This window comes from Schistocerca gregaria, chromosome X (genome assembly GCF_023897955.1).
Source record: "Schistocerca gregaria isolate iqSchGreg1 chromosome X, iqSchGreg1.2, whole genome shotgun sequence".
In the NCBI taxonomy this organism is placed as follows: Eukaryota; Metazoa; Arthropoda; class Insecta; order Orthoptera; family Acrididae; genus Schistocerca; species Schistocerca gregaria.
Genome location: NC_064931.1, coordinates 572,558,124 through 572,576,438, shown reverse-complemented (window position 1 = coordinate 572,576,438; position 18,315 = coordinate 572,558,124).

Below are 18,315 nucleotides of genomic sequence, written 5' to 3'. Positions count from 1 at the left end.
GGTCAACGACTCTACTAATCGATGGCGCGTGTCGGAGGCTTCAGTGATACAGCGAGAATGAGGGAAAAGAGCAGGAGCGCAGTATTCACAGGCACTCCCGCGTCAGTGGTCGGGGGGCCACGTGACATGCCTGCAGGTGCGGCGACGCCCTTCGCGAGGGTGAGCTGCGGTTGTCGTATGATGCCTGATCGCCTCTGACATTTCCTCCGTACTGATCCACTGATCCTCGGAGTGGGCGGTGAATCCGAATCACTGTCGAGTACTGCACCAACTAGCATCTGTCACGAACTGCTAACTATCAGCAAGCACTAGGGGTCATGAAACGGAAACTCCACTCACCATCCTTTACATGATCCGTAATGAAAGGATTAAAATCCACAAAAGTGTATATATTATACGTGTCAAAAGAAAAACTTGATGTTGCACACTGAGGGGACAAAAGTCGTGGGAACTTCCTAATACCGTGTCGGACCTCCTTTGCCCGGCGTAGTGCAGCAGAGCGCTACACGCTATTACTTGTGTGCCTCTCCTTCGATTGCTTATCGGTGTAAGTATCGTTATTCATTTTAGAGATCTCGGCGAGTTTCACGGACGAAGACTGTTTTACTACAAGTACAAGTTTTATTAATCCCAAAGTTTTCTGAGTTTCTGATACTGACAGTTCTTGAACCATTTTCTTTATTTTTAAATTACCACAGCGTCCCTAGAATAGCGAAGTTTGTGACTCTGTAAAATATTTCTAGTTAGGCTATTGTATTAAACAAACTGATTTTCATTGCCTACGCACGTTCTAAAAGACGCGCAACGGCAATAAAAATTATATGTGCAGACAGCCGGCGGACAAGTAGTCTACATATACTTGAACTCGCCAACATAGCAACCGTAGTTTCATAGTGACATTGAGCGGGTAGGCTTTACATCAAGAGCAGCTAAGTGGCCGCTGATATCCGCATCAGTCAATACTGAATCTGAAAGCTACACTACTAAAATAGAAATTTTTAAACTAAGCAGAAAAAGATGTGAGCTAATTGGTTCAAATGGCTCTAAGCATTATGGGACTTAACATCTGAGGTCATCAGTCCCCTACGTAAACCTAACTAACCTAAGGACATCACACACATCCATGCCCGAGGCAGGATTCGAACCTGCGACCGTAGCAGCCACGTGGCTCCAGACTGAAGGGTCTAGAACCGCTCGACCACAGCTGCCGGCGGTGTGAGCTGAGAGTAAACGAGTGTCAGCGATGTAGATGCTTTGTAAAACCAGCTGATAACATGATCAAATCCTGTCTGTTGAGAGAATAAACCTGATGCTATGTCCTACGATATTATAAATAGCTATTTAGTGACTACAGCACATTTGTGACGTACCAGCTGAGAATCCAACGGGGATCGCGCCATGACACCTCTCCTCCTCCCCCCCCCCCCCCCCTCAAAGAAAACCACTTGTTATCACTGTTAGCATTCAACCGCGATTCTTATACATATATTTTAACAACGCGTTTCAAGAGACAATGCTCTCATCATCAGGTTGTAAAGTCTATGTCATGAAATTAACCGGACTAAGAAGACAAAATACCATCACAAATAGTTTGGAAGTCCATAGAGTAAAACAGAATTAAAAGTATATTGGACTGTGGGTCCTCGTCTTACATTGAAGTTGTTGACACAAGTCGATGGCCGTCCCATAGCTACCAAATATGCTGTCGCACTGTGCCGGCTCGGGAGCTGTTGTGGACTGACGTGCCTAGGTGTTGTGGCGTGGTTACAGCCGTGTGCTTGACGGTAACGCTATGCTATTGGGCGCCTGATTTCCTTATTACATTGGTCTGCCATCGTTAACCTCTCGCAACTCCGTCAGTGACATGCTACAAGTTTAAAGTAGCATACCTACCCTAAAATAATTCTAAAAACCCGCTAAAAATCTCATTTCTTTAAGATTATCTTGTGTAGAACCATGTAGACGAGCGCCTGCTGAAAAATAACACCACCTATAAATTGTTTATGTGAAAATTCTTAAAGCATGCCGTAATCGAGTTTCGAATTGTAAGAGTTCGTCCTTACCTGGAGAACCGTCTTCTTCAGTATAGTAATGCCAGACCACACACGAGCGCTGCGACATCTGCAACAATCCGACGTATTGCGTTCTGTCATCGACCATCCATACTTCAGACAGACCCGACTTTGAACCATCCGATTTTCATCTGTTTCTGCTAGGAGAAGCGAGGATGTGGGCCCGGCAAAAAGTCAAACATTCTACAATGATGGTGTCAACAAACTGTTCTCTTGTTAGGAGAAATGTGTTCGTCGCCACGGTGGTTATATTGAGAAATAATCATGGAGACCTGAAGAATTAAGATGTAGAATGTTAATAACTTTCGTTTTATTTAAAAAGGTTGCAGAGTTTTCACATAATAATTTCGAGGCATTACTTTTCAGCACGCTCTCGAATTTCACAGCTAACTTTCTGAAATGAAAGTCTACATCTACATCTACATCTACATCTACATGACTACTCTGCAATTCACATTTAAGTGCTTGGCAGAGGGTTCATCGAACCACAATCATACTATCTCTACTATTCCACTCCCGAACAGCGAGCGGGAAAAACGAACACCTAAACCTTTCTGTTCGAGCTCTGATTTCTCTTATTTTATTTTGATGATCATTCCTACCTATGTAGGTTGGGCTCAACAAAATATTTTCGCATTCGGAAGAGAAAGTTGGTGACTGAAATTTCGTAAAAAGCTCTCGCCGCGACGAAAAACGTCTATGCTGTAATGACTTCCATCCCAACTCGTGTATCATATCTGCCACACTCTCTCCTCTATAACGCGATAATACAAAACGAGCTGCCCTTCTTTGCACCCTCTCGATGTCCTCCGTCAATCCCACCTGGTAAGGATCCCACACCGCGCAGCAATATTCTAACAGAGGACGAACGACTGTAGTGTAAGCTGTCTCTTTAGTGGACTTGTTGCATCTTCTAAGTGTCCTGCCAATGAAACGCAACCTTTGGCTCGCCTTCCCGACAATATTATCTATGTGGTCCTTCCAACTGAAGTTGTTCGTAATTTTAACACCCAGGTACTTAGTTGAATTGACAGCCTTGAGAATTGTACTATTTATCGAGTAATCGAATTCCAACGGAGTTCTTTTGGAACTCATGTGGATCATCTCACACTTTTCGTTATTTAGCGTCAACTGCCACCTGACACACCATACAGCAATCTTTTCTAAATCGCTTTGCAGCTGATACTGGTCTTCGGATGACCTTACTAGACGGTAAATTACAGCATCATCTGCGAACAGTCTAAGAGAACTGCTCAGATTGTCACCCAGGTCATTTATATACACTCCTGGAAATGGAAAAAAGAACACATTGACACCGGTGTGTCAGACCCATCATACTTGCTCCGGACACTGCGAGAGGGCTGTACAAGCAATGATCACACGCACGGCACAGCGGACACACCAGGAACCGCGGTGTTGGCCGTCGAATGGCGCTAGCTGCGCAGCATTTGTGCACCGCCGCCGTCAGTGTCAGACAGTTTGCCGTGGCATACGGACCTCCATCGCAGTCTTTAACACTGGTAGCATGCCGCGACAGCGTGGACGTGAACCGTATGTGCAGTTGACGGACTTTGAGCGAGGGCGTATAGTGGGCATGCGGGAGGCCGGGTGGACGTACCGCCAAATTGCTCAACACGTGGGGCGTGAGGTCTCCACACTACATCGATGTTGTCGCCAGTGGTCGGCGGAAGGTGCACGTGCCCGTCGACCTGGGACCGGACCGCAGCGACGCACGGATGCACTCCAAGACCGTAGGATCCTACGCAGTGCCGTAGGGGACCGCACCACCACTTCCCAGCAAATTAGGGACACTGTTGCTCCTGGGGTATCGGCGAGGACCATTCGCAACCGTCTCCATGAAGCTGGGCTACGGTCCCGCACACCGTTAGGCCGTCTTCCGCTCACGCCCCAACATCGTGCAGCCCGCCTCCAGTGGTGTCGCGACAGGCGTGAATGGAGGGACGAATGGAGACGTGTCGTCTTCAGCGATGAGAGTCGCTTCTGCCTTGGTGCGAAAGATGGTCGTATGCGTGTTTGGCGCCGTGCAGGTGAGCGCCACAAACAGGACTGCATACGACCGAGGCACACAGGGCCAACACCCGGCATCATGGTGTGGGGAGCGATCTCCTACACTGGCCGTACACCTCTGGTGATCGTCGAGGGTACACTGAATAGTGCATGGTACATCCAAACCGTCATCGAACCCATCGTTCTACCATTCCTAGACCAGCAAGGGAACTTGCTGTTCCAACAGGACAATGCACGTCCGCATGTATCCCGTGCCACCCAACGTGCTCTAGAAGGTGTAAGTCAACTACCCTGGCCAGCAAGATCTCCGGATCTGTCCCCCATTGAGCATGTTTGGGACTGGATGAAGCGTCGTCTCACGCGGTCTGCACGTCCAGCACGAACGCTGGTCCAACTGAGGCGCTAGGTGGAAATGGCATGGCAAGCCGTTTCACAGGACTACATCCAGCATCTCTATGATCGTCTCCATGGGAGAATAGCAGGCTGCATTGCTGCGAAAGGTGGATATACACTGTACTAGTGCCGACATTGTGCATGCTCTGTTGCCTGTGTCTATGTGCCTGTGATTCTGTCAGTGTGATCATGTGATGTATCTGACCCCAGGAATGTGTCAATAAAGTTTCCCCTTCCTGGGACAATGAATTCAAGGTGTTCTTATTTCAATTTCCAGGAGTGTAGATCAGGAACAGTAGAGGTCCCAGGACGCTTCCCTGGGGAACACCTGATATCACTTCAGTTTTACTCGATGATTTGCCGTCTATTACTACGAACTGCGACCTTCCTGACAGGAAATCACGAATCCAGTCGCACAACTGAGACGATACCCCATAGCTCCGCAGCTTGATTAGAAGTCGCTTGTGAGGAACGGTGTCAAAAGCTTTCCGGAAATCTAGAAATACGGAATCAACTTGAGATCCCCTGTCGATAGCGGCCATTACTTCGTGCGAATAAAGAGCTAGCTGCGTTGCACAAGAGCGATGTTTTCTGAAGCCATGCTGATTACGTGTCAATAGATCGTTCTCTTCGAGGTGATTCATAATGTTTGAATACAGTATATGCTCCAAAACCCTACTGCAAACCGACGTCAATGATATAGGTCTGTAGTTAAATGGATTACTCCTACTACCTTTCTTGAACACTGGTGCGACCTGCGCAATTTTCCAATCTGTAGGTACAGATCTATCGGTGAGCGAGCGGTTGTAAATGAGTGCTAAGTAGGGAGCTATAGTATCAGCGTAATCTGAAAGGAACCTAATCGGTATACAATCTGGACCTGAAGACTTGCCCGTATCAAGCGATTTGAGTTGCTTCGCAACCCCTAAGGTATCTACTTCTAAGTCGCTAAGAGTCACTAAATGGCAAGCAATTTTAGAACTTACCAGTTCAACACAGGATACTTTATAGTTGCTTGCAGGAGGACTTGCTGACGCGGACTGGCGTCCAGCCTGACAAATGAACTGTCTAGCCAGGAGAAGGCACACATTCACAGACTGACAGTACCTGCTGGCAACAACACATACGACACAGCTCGTGAACCACGAGTAAAACTGGCAAATAGCAGCAAGTGGAGTGAGGGAAAACAGAAAGTAAAAGACCCTCCGAAACAGAAAGGAACACAGAAAAACAGATTTACAGAACATAGGCGGAAATGAATGAAAGGAACAGCGCTCATTTACACGCTCGTATTGCCGTAGTTTGTAGGCCAGTGTTCACAATAGTAGTGATTACTGGATATTTGTGAGTACACATTATGTAAGTTATGATGTTATCAAAATTTCGATAGTTTGTTCGTATTATAATTATTAAATTAATTGCGTGACGCATACTCTTTATCCTTTTCTCCAACTATCATGGATCTTGCCGAGGTGATGTTGCTGACATGTCAGTGGCACGTTTGATGGATACGCCGTATTCGGAGAATATTTACTATTTGCACGATATACGAGAGAGAATTGTCAGAGCATGTTCTTCCATAAGTGCCGATGTAATAAGGAATACCACTCAATCCATGATAAGAAGATAGGAGCACTGCATTGATACCAATGGTCATCACTTCGAACACCTACTGTAAATGGACGTTCATGCCACCTTTGCGACCTTCGTTGGCCTTCAAAGACCTTACCGTTACACATCATTGGATTCTTCTCGATAGCCGCTATCAGAAAATAAGTACCAAACTATAGCATCCCATTAAAAAAAAAACAATGTTGACCTTCATATCTCTGAAGCGATCCCACCTAGCAACAAAAAACTAACGTCATATTATGGCCTCCGTTGTCCCATGCGAATTTTGTCCGATAATCTTTTCGGCACCTATCATACCTGCAGACTAGCATGGGGAGCTGCATCAAATGTCTTCGGACTGAAGGACCGTAACTCGACAGCAACAGCGTGCTTTTCAAAGGATTTTTTTGTATTGAAACTCGTTGGACATTATACAAAAGAAATATACTATTCACTGATCTAAACATATAATTATTTTAACATTAAAATATTTTATGATAGTTAACCGAATTACCATTATTATATTCAATTATCGTGTGATTGATTGTTGTCATTATTAAAACCACTGACATGTGAGGCAAGTTACAAATGGGGAAATGGGGGTGAAGGCGTGGTGTGTGTGTGTGTGTGTTGTGGGGAAGAGGGGGAGGGGAGGCGACAGAGATATTAACAAACTGTGATCAAGCACGGCTCGGTTCAGCAGGGAAGGGGCTACCCTTCCCTGAACATAGCACTACTTGATCCGCACCTGTGCCATCGCGGGCCACGAATCCAGATTTCCAGCTTATCATCTGAAGCATTAGGATATCTGAACACGTCTCCTGACCTGGATCAGACTTGTACCAGAGGTTCTCCCACAGATTGTGTGGCAGTAACTCCATTACGGCAACAGAGTCAGCGGAGGTTCGTGGCCTGTCACTACAGAATCGTTATATTGTCACTTCGTAACCACAATCAAGTCCAAGTCCGACATCAGGGTCGTCAGTGAAGTGCATCACTTAGGACTGAAAGCACGTTCAATAAATGTGCTTTCAGTGCCACCAGAACAAAACTACCTCGTGGACGGCGAGTGCTGTTATTTATACAAACATCGAATATTCCAGACTATGCAAAGGTAACAAGGACGAAAACGAGAACAAAAGTCCAATAAAAAGGGGCTCAAAAGTGCATATCTTAAAAGATACTAGTACTTGTTCATCTTCGCTACTGTGAACACATGTCTTCTACAGAAGATGTGCGCATAGCTCCGAAGGTATGCTCTTTGGTGTATACTGGATACTTCTTTCTTGCTTTCGTCCGTACTACCTCCTCCCTAAAATATGAAAAAGAAAGAGCATGCAGTAGAAAAGATTTGCTTCACAGGATCTAAGAGGAAGTAGTCCTCATAGCTATTATGTTAGTCATTTTAGAGCCCTTATTTAATAGCTTTTTTGCTTCGAATGATCTTTCCTGTCATATCCCTGAATATTGACCATGCCTTGTGGGACACCCTGTATATTGCCTTCCTCATTCTTGAAATTACGTAGTCGCTGTTATTGCACGGGAAAATATCCGAGAGCATCGGAAGCAAGAATTAACTTCACGGTATTGGTGTAATTTTGAGATTAAAAATATTCAGTTTATAGCAACTTCTTCGTTATATTAAAAATTTTGTATCGTTTTTTGAGTTAATGTGCTATATAATATATGGTTCTTGACAAAATTGCTTTAGTTTCTCTTAATTAATCACTCACTTAATTGATACACAGATCATGCGTATGTCACAAGGAACTGACCTGGTATGAAACTTCCTGGCAGATTAAAACTGCGTATTTGGGACCTTTGCCCTTCGCGGGAAAGTGCTCTACCGACTGAGCTACCCAAGTATGAGTCACTAATAAGGTGTATTAACGAGCTTTTTAAAAGCTAGTCCTGTGTTATAAACTTTATAAGTGAGTATAATTTAGTCTTTTGATTTTTGCTCATTTACTGAATACCGCTATATTGAACAAACTCATTAGCTGTGTAACAGGAGATATCACGAAAAAAAAATGTAACCTCGAAATCACAGTCAAGTCTCAAATTCCAAGGCAGGATCATCAATGAAATACTACAACAGTTAGAACTGCAAGCACGTTTATTACTGATGTTTATTTCTGACACCAAAGCACAACCTGAACAGAACTGATCTTCATGACGTAGAGCTTGGTTATTGATACAAGCAAAGAATATTCCAGGATGCTAGTATTTATCCACATGAACAAACTTAAGAAACATATGATACTTCAAGAACCTTCCAGAAATGACAAATACGAGATAACAATGAACTGCTGGTGGTCGGGTTTGAGTCGGCGACTCACAACACACTAGTCAGCGATGCTAGCCACTACGGCACGACCTCAGCATTATTCCCTCTCCTGCAGGAATAGCTACCTCTGTTTGAAAAATGATTTCTAGACGAACAGACATTGAAGCGTCGCAGAAATACTCCAGGATCGACGGCCGCAGATGAGCTGGGATGACGAGCAACCAGTAGTTCCTGTTATTCCGTTTATTTATTGGAATCCTCAATTGGTAGCTTACTCACTCTTCCAGGCGTCTATGGATTTCAGTAAAGCTAGATCTTCCCTCTGTTAATCAACAACGTCATTGAATGCAATCTTGACTGGCATTTCGTCAACGCTGCTGTGTTCCGTCAAAGGATTCCTCGAAAGACAACCATCGTGCTTGTGTTTGCGTCCTTTCTTGTATATCACAATGACGGTGTACTTCTGAGGCCTCAGTGTCCATCCCGCCAGTCGACCCAACGGCTCCTTCAGACTAGTCATTCAGCACAGCCAATGGTGATCCGTCACATTGGTGAATGGTTTGCCAAATAAAGATTGAAACAATCACCTTTTCTGCACCTTCCTGATTATGTACCACAGCTGCCCCCTTCCTGAAACCACTAGCGTCATCGTGAAGTTCTGTCTCGGCATTCTCCTCATACAGTGCTAGACCTGGAGAACACGTTAGAGTCTCCTTAAGGACAAGGAAAGACCTTTCTTGCGCCTCGTCCCAGGAAAATACTGTCTCTTCCTGCAGTAGTTTCTAGAAAGGGCGTGCCTTGATATCGAAGTCCTTTATGAATTGCCAGCAGTACGGGGGCATTCTAAGAAAACTTTTCACATCATGAATGTGCCGAGGAATCGAAAAATCAGTGACTACTCTTATTTTCTCCGGATCGGGACGGACTCCATCATTATCCACTTGGTGCCCCAAGATTTTTATTTCCAGCAGAGGCACGTTTTCGGATTTAGACATAGACCTCCAATTCAACGCGGTTGTAAGTCAGCTTAGAAGTTCTTCAAATGCCCTTTGAAAGAAAAAAAAGACAATGTCATTCAGATAGCAAAGACATGTCGTCCTTTTAAGGTGTCGAAGCAGATTGCCCATCATATTTTCGAAGGTTGCTGGAGCATTACATAGTCCAAACTGCGTAACTTTGTCTCAGAGGTCCTCAAGAGTTATGATGGTAGTCTTTTTCTGGTCAGCTTGCACGTCCACAGAAACATTCTGCTTCTTTCAAGCAGTCCAAGATGACATCAATGTGTGGCAATAGGTAGACATCTTTCTTTGTGATTTTGTTCAGTTATCAGTAGATGACGCAGAAACGTCATTTGCTGTCATTTTTCACAAGGACCACTAGAGAGGATCAAGGACTGCCTGAAGGTTCAGTGTTGTCATATCGCAGTATCTTCTCCAATTCCTCCCGGATTATGTGTCATTCAGCTGGCGATTCTCTACATGAGCACTGCTTAATTGGTGAATGATTCCCAGCGTTGGTATCGTGTTTTGTCATGGGCCGCTTGGTATATCTTTTCTCCACAACGGATGTGAAAGCATCGGAAAACAGACACAGGACGGCTGTTACTCGTCGACATTGTTTCTGTCAGGCCAGATCTTATTTGCAGTTCAATAGTAGATTCCTCCCCTACGTTATCTGTAGTGGTAATGGGGCACAAATCGTCGTCGATGACACTAAGCTGCCCTCCCTGGATTGGACTGGCTTGGTTGCCCCTATGCACATGTTTAGGGATGAGTTGTGGCTGGACAGGGCAAGTAGTGATCCGAAGTTCTTCTTGACCAACCACAACGCTTGTGATAAATGCTGCCATGTATATTTCTTTTGTGAGTATGGGTAGCTTTTTGCAATCGATAAAAGCTACACATTTCAACTGTGGATCTCGATTGATGACTGGAACTCATCTTATTGATGCTGATGGTGGAGGGATAACAACGTCTTCAACGGCAAACAACCGCCCAGAACAATCTTTGTTATGTGTGCTTCTTGGAATGGTTCAAATGGCTCTGAGCACTATGGGACTCAACTGCTGTGGTCATTAGTCCCCTAGAACTTAGAACTACTTAAACCTAACTAACCAAAGGACATCACACACATCCATGCCCGAGGCAAGGACTCGAACCTGCGACCGCAGCAGTCGCACAGTTCCGGACTGCGCGCCTAGAACCGCGACTCCACCGCGGCCGGCGCTTCTTGGAATAACTTCGTCAGTATGGAGCTCTGATCTTCCACAGTCTAGGATTGCTTGTAATGCGTACAAGAAGTCCCATCCGAGAATAACATCGTGACTACATTCTACACTCCTGGAAATTGAAATAAGAACACCGTGAATTCATTGTCCCAGGAAGGGGAAACTTTATTGACACATTCCTGGGGTCAGATACATCACATGATCACACTGACAGAACCACAGGCACATAGACACAGGCAACAGAGCATGCACAATGTCGGCACTAGTACATTGTATATCCACCTTTCGCAGCAATGCAGGCTGCTATTCTCCCATGGAGACGATCGTAGAGATGCTAGACGTAGTCCTGTGGAACGGCTTGCCATGCCAATTCCACCTGGTGCCTCAGTTGGACCAGCGTTCGTGCTGGACGTGCAGACCGCGTGAGACGACGCTTCATACAGTCCCAAACATGCTCAATGGGGGACAGATCCGGAGATCTTGCTGGCCAGGGTAGTTGACTTACACCTTCTAGAGCACGTTGGGTGGCACGGGATACATGCGGACGTGCATTGTCCTGTTGGAACAGCAAGTTCGCTTGCCGGTCTAGGAATGGTAGAACGATGGGTTCGATAACGGTTTGGATGTACCGTGCACTATTCAGTGTACCCTCGACGATCACCAGAGGTGTACGGCCAGTGTAGGAGATCGCTCCCCACGCCATGATGCTGGGTGTTGGCCCTGTTTGCCTCGGTCGTATGCAGTCCTGATTGTGGCGCTCACCTGCACGGCGCCAAACACGCATACGACCATCATTGGCACCAAGGCAGAAGCGACTCTCATCGCTGAAGACGACACGTCTCCATTCGTCCCTCCATTCACGCCTGTCGCGACACCACTGGAGGCGGGCTGCACGATGTTGGGGCGTGAGCGGAAGACGGCCTAACGGTGTGCGGGACCGTAGCCCAGCTTCATGGAGACGGTTGCGAATGGTCCTTGCCGATACCCCAGGAGCAACAGTGTCCCTAATTTGCTGGGAAGTGGCGGTGCGGTCCCCTACGGCACTGCGTAGGATCCTACGGTCTTGGCGTGCATCCGTGCGTCGCTGCGGTCCGGTCCCAGGTCGACGGGCACGTGCACCTTCCGCCGACCACTGGCGACAACATCGATGTACTGTGGAGACCTCACGCCCCACGTGTTGAGCAATTCGGCGGTACGTCCACCCGGCCTCCCGCATGCCCACTATACGCCCTCGCTCAAAGTCCGTCAACTGCACATACGGTTCACGTCCACGCTGTCGCGGCATGCTACCAGTGTTAAAGACTGCGATGGAGTTCCGTATGCCACGGCAAACTGGCTGACACTGACGGCGGCGGTGCACAAATGCTGCGCAGCTAGCGCCATTCGACGGCCAACACCGCGGTTCCTGGTGTGTCCGCTGTGCCGTGCGTGTGATCATTGCTTGTACAGCCCTCTCGCAGTGTCCGCAGCAAGTATGGTGGGTCTGACACACCGGTGTCAATGTGTTCTTTTTTCCATTTCCAGGAGTGTATTAAAACGACAAATTCGTAGGGCTGTGTGCTGTCATTAATAATTATTCATGCAATATATGTTCCTGTCGGCTGGACGTATTTCCCACTTGCAACCTTTAGCACAATCGCTTTCGTATCACAGAACATAATTTTTTTTTAGCTGGCGACGATAAGCATCGGACATTACGGAAAAAGAAGCTCCTGAGGCGACTAGTGCCAGTACTGGTTGGCAGTCGCTGAGGACGTCGATGAGTTTTCTTGCGATATTCGTGACTGCCGTCCTTGGACGATTTACATCTGTGATTGCCTCGCCTACATAGATGATCGTGTCACTCAGTTGTCCCGGATTCGGCGGCTAGGCGAGCGTTTGATACCTCTATGCGGCTAAGGGGAATGGCTACGATTTAATTGGAGAGTGGCCTCGGGGCTCGCACACGGTACAGCGGTGAGCTTCGTCCCACGGGTCGAGTATAATCGTCAGCAGTTGATCGGCGTGAATAGGACTGTTGTGATGCTTGACGTCTTGCGGCGTGGTAATCATTGAACACGAATCTTCTTTCTCTCAAGTAAGCACATCGTGTCCAGGGAGTTCTTAGTGAAAACCGACTGGTTTGTTGTCCTCCGTTCTCCAAATGTCTGTTCTTCAGGGCGTTTTACTTGGTGGAGTAGTTGGTTGAACATACGATAGTCGGATGGTGGGTTTTCGTTTGACGCCTGCGGCGTAAGTCCTAGTTGACCAAGTACATTCTTCACGGTGCATTCGGCTGGTGGTGGAGATGGGTGCCAAAGACCGATACACCTCTTCTTCAACAATGGGTGCTATATCTTGCTTACTCGGTCCGATATTCCGTTGTCCGTCTTTTCTTCCTGTCTGGCGTATGAGACAAGCGAATTTATAGTGATCTTCCACAGTTGCCATAGTGATCACATTCGGGAGTCGGTCATACCTCTTCCGTCCGACCTTTTTTTATGTCGTATTTCCTCGATGCGCTGACACAACTTCGTGAATTCCGTTACCAGAAGAGCTTGGTACATGTCGTCTGTGACTCCTTCGATTAAATGTGAGATTTTGTCGGCTTCTATCATTTCCGGATTCACACTGTTGCAAAGAGCCGAAACATTCTCTTATGACTGTGTCGTTTCGCCATGACGTTGCGCCTTGATTTTCAATTGTTCTTCTGTTAAGTGGACTTGCCGTTCATTGTTAGGAAAAGTTTCCATCAGTCCAACCTGGCATTTGTCCCAGCTATTGAGTTTCTCTTCATTACTCTCGAACCATTGCTGGGCTGTGCGGTCCAAGTATACATATGCCAACCACAACATGTCCTGTGACCTGTTGTGTTTGCCGATTCGGTCGAATCGTTTTAGCCATTTCATCGGTTTGTGCCCAGTGGCTCCGGTAAACGCTGATGGATGGCTGATGGGCAGCAGACTTCCTGCTGTTTTGGAATACGGCTTTTTCCTGAATATATGGATCTTAGGAATGATGAACTGCTTTCATTCAGGATCCTGTCCGTGTAGGCGATTGCTTTTACGTTGCCTAATTAGAGCCGCAGTGATGTAGATGTTTTAAAGTATGTGGGGTTTCCACCAAACCACAATCAAGTCCCAAATCCGAGGGAAAGGTCGTCCATGAAGTACAACACTTAGAATTGGAGGCACGGTTATTATTTACACCAACTTATCGTCAGGACAGAACTGATAGTTGGACGGAGAATGCAGTTATTCATACGAAAATTGAGTATTTTAGAACACTTGTATTTAAACAACCATGAATATTCCAGATATAAAAACATTGTATATTTCAAGAACTTTCCTGGTAGACGGGTTTTAATCGGCGACACACAGCATACCAGCCAGTGACACTAACTCACTACAGTACATTACATGCACTAGAGTTAGTGACAATATTCAGTAAATAGTAGTAGTGCTCTTTTCTAACGGCGCTGCGGTACTTTAGAATTTGTAAAATATTGCAATAAATCTAAATGTGGCCACTAAAGTGTGTGTTGATAAACTGTCGTATACAGCTAATATCCTTTTCATCGATGGCAGGAGTTATGACTCGCTCTTAATATTCTCATAAGCGATTTCACAGTTTCCGAATAAAGCCTACATACTTATACCTCAAATAGTAGCATTAGACATTAGAACTTTCAACTACTATTTTTCTTCCTACCTTTTTGCCATATATGGTGTTTAATATTTTTGCTTTACTACCTACTGCGAAGAATTTGATTTACAGGTCGGTTCAGGAGGAATCTGTTACATTCAGGAAAGTAGCAATACTAATGATCCTAGTCATAAATGTAATATTCTTCAGGGCCTTCTTTCTAACGCTTTTCAAGATAATTCCATTGATGGCGTAAAGTATGTAAAGCAAAGTCGTATAGCACGAATGGTTGGGAGACCCCGAAGGGTGATTTTAGATTCCTAATTAGAAAGGTTTTTCCTATCAAAAAATGGCTCCGAGACCTAGGGGACTTAACATCTGAGGTCATCAGTCCCCTAGACTTATAACTACTCAAACCTATCTAAACTAAGGACACCACACACATCCCTGCCCGAAGCAGGATTCTAACCTGCGACCGTAGCAGTAGCGCGGTTCCGGACTGAAGCGCCTAGAAGCGTTCAACCACAGCGGCCGGCTTTTTCCTATAATTCGCCTCCGCAGGCACTTCTCCATCGCGAAGTATAAGCTGTGTAAGTGTTACTGCTAAATGTAGGTGACTATAATGTGTTTGTGTGTAGTGTAGTGTCGTGTTCGTTTTGGAGTTTTTATTTCTTCTGCATGGATATTAATACCTACTCCAAATTTTTCTTTTGTTTCCTTTACTGCTTGCTCGATATAAAGATTGAATAACATCGGGGAGAGGCTACAATCCTGTCTCATTCCCTTCCCAACTGCTGCTTACCTTTCATGCCCCTCGACTCTTATAACTGCCATCTGGTTTCTGTACAAATTGTAAATAGCCTTTCGCTCCCTGTATTTTACCCCTGCCACCTTCAGAATTTGAAAGAGAGTGTTCCAGTCAACATTGTCAAAAGCTTTCTCTAAGTCTACAAATGCTAGAAACGTAGGTTTGCCTTTCCTTATTCTTTCTTCTAAGACAAGTCGTAAGGTCAGTATTGCCTCACGTGTTCCAAGATTTCTACGGAATCCAAACTGATCTTCCTCGAGGTCGGCTTCTACCAGTTTTTCCAATCGTCTGTAAATAATTCGCGTTAGTATTTTGCAGCTGTGACTTATTAAACTGATAGTTCGGTAATTTTGACATCTGTCAACACCTGCTTTCTTTGGGATTGGAATTATTATATTCTTCTTGAAGTCTGAGGGTATTTCGCCTGTCTCGTACATCTTGCTCACCAGATGGTAGAGTTTTGTCAGGACTGGCTCTCCCAAGGCTGTCAGTAGTTCTAATGAAATGTTGTCTACTCCCGGGGCCTTATTTCGACTAAGGTCTTTTAGTGCTCTGTCAAACTCTTCACGCACTATCGTATCTCCTATTTCATCTACATCCTCTTCCATTTCCATAAAATTGTCCTCAAGTACATCGCCCTTGTATAGACCCTCTATATACTCCTTCCACCTTTCTGCTTTCCCCTCTTTGCTTAGAACTGGGTTTCATCTGAGCTCTTGATACTCAGACAGGTGGCTCTCTTTTCTCCAAAGGTCTCTTTAATTTTCCTGTAGGCTGTATCTATATTACCCCTAGCGAGATAAGCCTCCACATCCTTACATTTGTCCTCTAGCCATCCCTGCTTAGCTATTTTACACTTCCTGTCGATCTCATTTTTGAGCGTTTGTATTCCTTTTTGCCTGCTTCATTTACTGCATTTTTATATTTTCTCCTTTCATCAATTAAATTCAATATTTCTTCTGTTACCCAGGGATTTCTACTAGCCCTCGTCTTTTTACCTACTTGATCCTCTGCTGCCTTCACTACTTCATCTCTCAGAGCAACCCATTCTTCTTCTACTGTATTTCTTTCCCCCATTCCTGTCAATTGTTCCCTTACGCTCTTCCTGAAACTCTGTACAACCTCTGGTTTAGTCAGTTTATCCAGGTCCCATCTCCTTAAATTTTCACCTTTTTGCAATTTCTTCACTTTTAATCTACAGTTCATAACCAATAGATTGTGGTCAGAGTCCACATCTGCCCTGGAAATGTCCTACAATTTAAAACCTGGTTCCTAAATCTCTGTCTTATCATTATATAATCTATCTGATACCTTTTAGTATCTCCAGGGTTCTTCCACGTATACAACCTTCTTTTATGATTCTTGAACCAAGTGTTAGCCATGATTAAGTTATGCTCTGTGCAAAATTCTACCAGACGGCTTCCTCTTTCACTTCTTAGCCCCAATCCATGTTCACCTAATATGTTTCCTTCTCTCCCTTTTCCTACTGTCGAATTCCAGTCACCCATGACTATTAAATTTTCGTGTCTATCTTGGCCACCATAATAGTTCACTATGCTATTTGTAGTAGCTTACCCGTGCTCCTATCTTTTTATTCATTATTAAACCTACACCTGCATTACCCCTATTTGATTTTGTATTTATAAACCTGTATTCACCTGACCAGAAGTCTTGTTCCTCCTGCCAGCGAACTTCACTAATTCCCACTATATCTAACTTTAACCTATCCATTTCCCTTTTTAAATTTTCTAACCTACCTGCCCGATTAAGGGATCTGACATTCCACGCTCCGATACGTAGAATGCCAGTTTTCTTTCTCCTGATAACGACGTCCTCCTGAGTAGTCCCCGCCCGGAGATCCGAATGGGGGACTATTTTACATCTGGAATATTTTACCCAAGAGGACGCCATTATCATTTACTGATACAGTAAAGATGCATGCCCTCGGGAAAAATTACGGCTGTAGTTTCCCCTTGCTTTCAGCCGTTCGCAGTACCAGCACAAGAAGGCTCTTTTGGTTAGTGTTACAAGGCCACATCAGTCAATCATCAAGACTGTTGCCCCTGCAACTACTGACAAGGCTGCTGCCCCTCTTCAGGAACCACACGTTTGTCTGGTCACTCAACAGATACCCCTCCGTTGTGGTCGCATCTACGGTACGGCTATCTGTATCGTTGATGCACGCAAGCCTCCCCACCAACGGCAAGGTCCATGGTTCATGGGGGATATCTGATACAGGAAAAGATATACAATAAAAAAAAACAGAATCACGTACATGCTACAATTAGGGTACAATATTGTAGCTTATCACTTTCTGATCGCACCTGTGTGTTCGGCCTGTTCGCTACTGTGGACACCATTGTCAGTTTATGGTAGCTGGGAGAAGGGGCTTTGTTCAGCCTGGAACTAGTGTACCGGTCTTTCTATAATCCTCCTAAATGCGTAATACGCTGAACCTAACATGTTGTTTCCAAGGGCGGTTGTGCAGCTCTTGTTGGAAGAAACTTCTGGAAGTCCTAGCAGTAAGCAGCACTTTACAAAATCTCTGTTAGAGAGAGCAGGAAACGACCAATGAAACTGCATCCATTCTCCTCCTAATTCTGAGTTGGTGGAAGAGACGATAAATAATTTCGTGGAGGGACCTGGGCCTCGCAAAACCAGGAGTCGATGGGCAGCCCTCTCGGAGTTGAGGTGGCAATTTGTGGGCCCTGTAGGGCGGAGTTGGTGTTTTAAAATATTTAACTTACGTCAGGAGTTAGTGATTCTTCTTGATTAACAAAGGTACCTTTCAAATACGGAAAGACTTGAGGAATCGGAAGTGTGCTCCCACGTGCGGACGTGGAATTTGGTTTAGTTCTTTTCTGGCTTTCTAGGCAACTGTTGTCTTTAGTGGGTATGTAATGTCCGATAGGGAGAGGCAGCTTAGAGAGTGGACTGTTAGATAGCTCGAGGTAGTGTCCACCGAACGAAAGGGACTTGGCAACTTTTAACTGAAATAAATTCCATCTGTATCCACGGAAATTTGGGAGTAGTGCCTTTTACATGACTTTTGATCTATTGATATTGAACTATATTCCTGTTTCGTTCTGTGAAAATTATCAGCGGAAGTTGCAAGGAGCCATCTGGAAGTGGTGTACGAAATGTTAGCTTCGTACATGCACTTTCTGATCTAAAGTACATTAATATGGGTTGTGTCCTCCCTTCGTCTTTATGTCGACTTGAACTCTGCTGGGACCACTTTCAATGAGGTATCTGAATGTCTGTG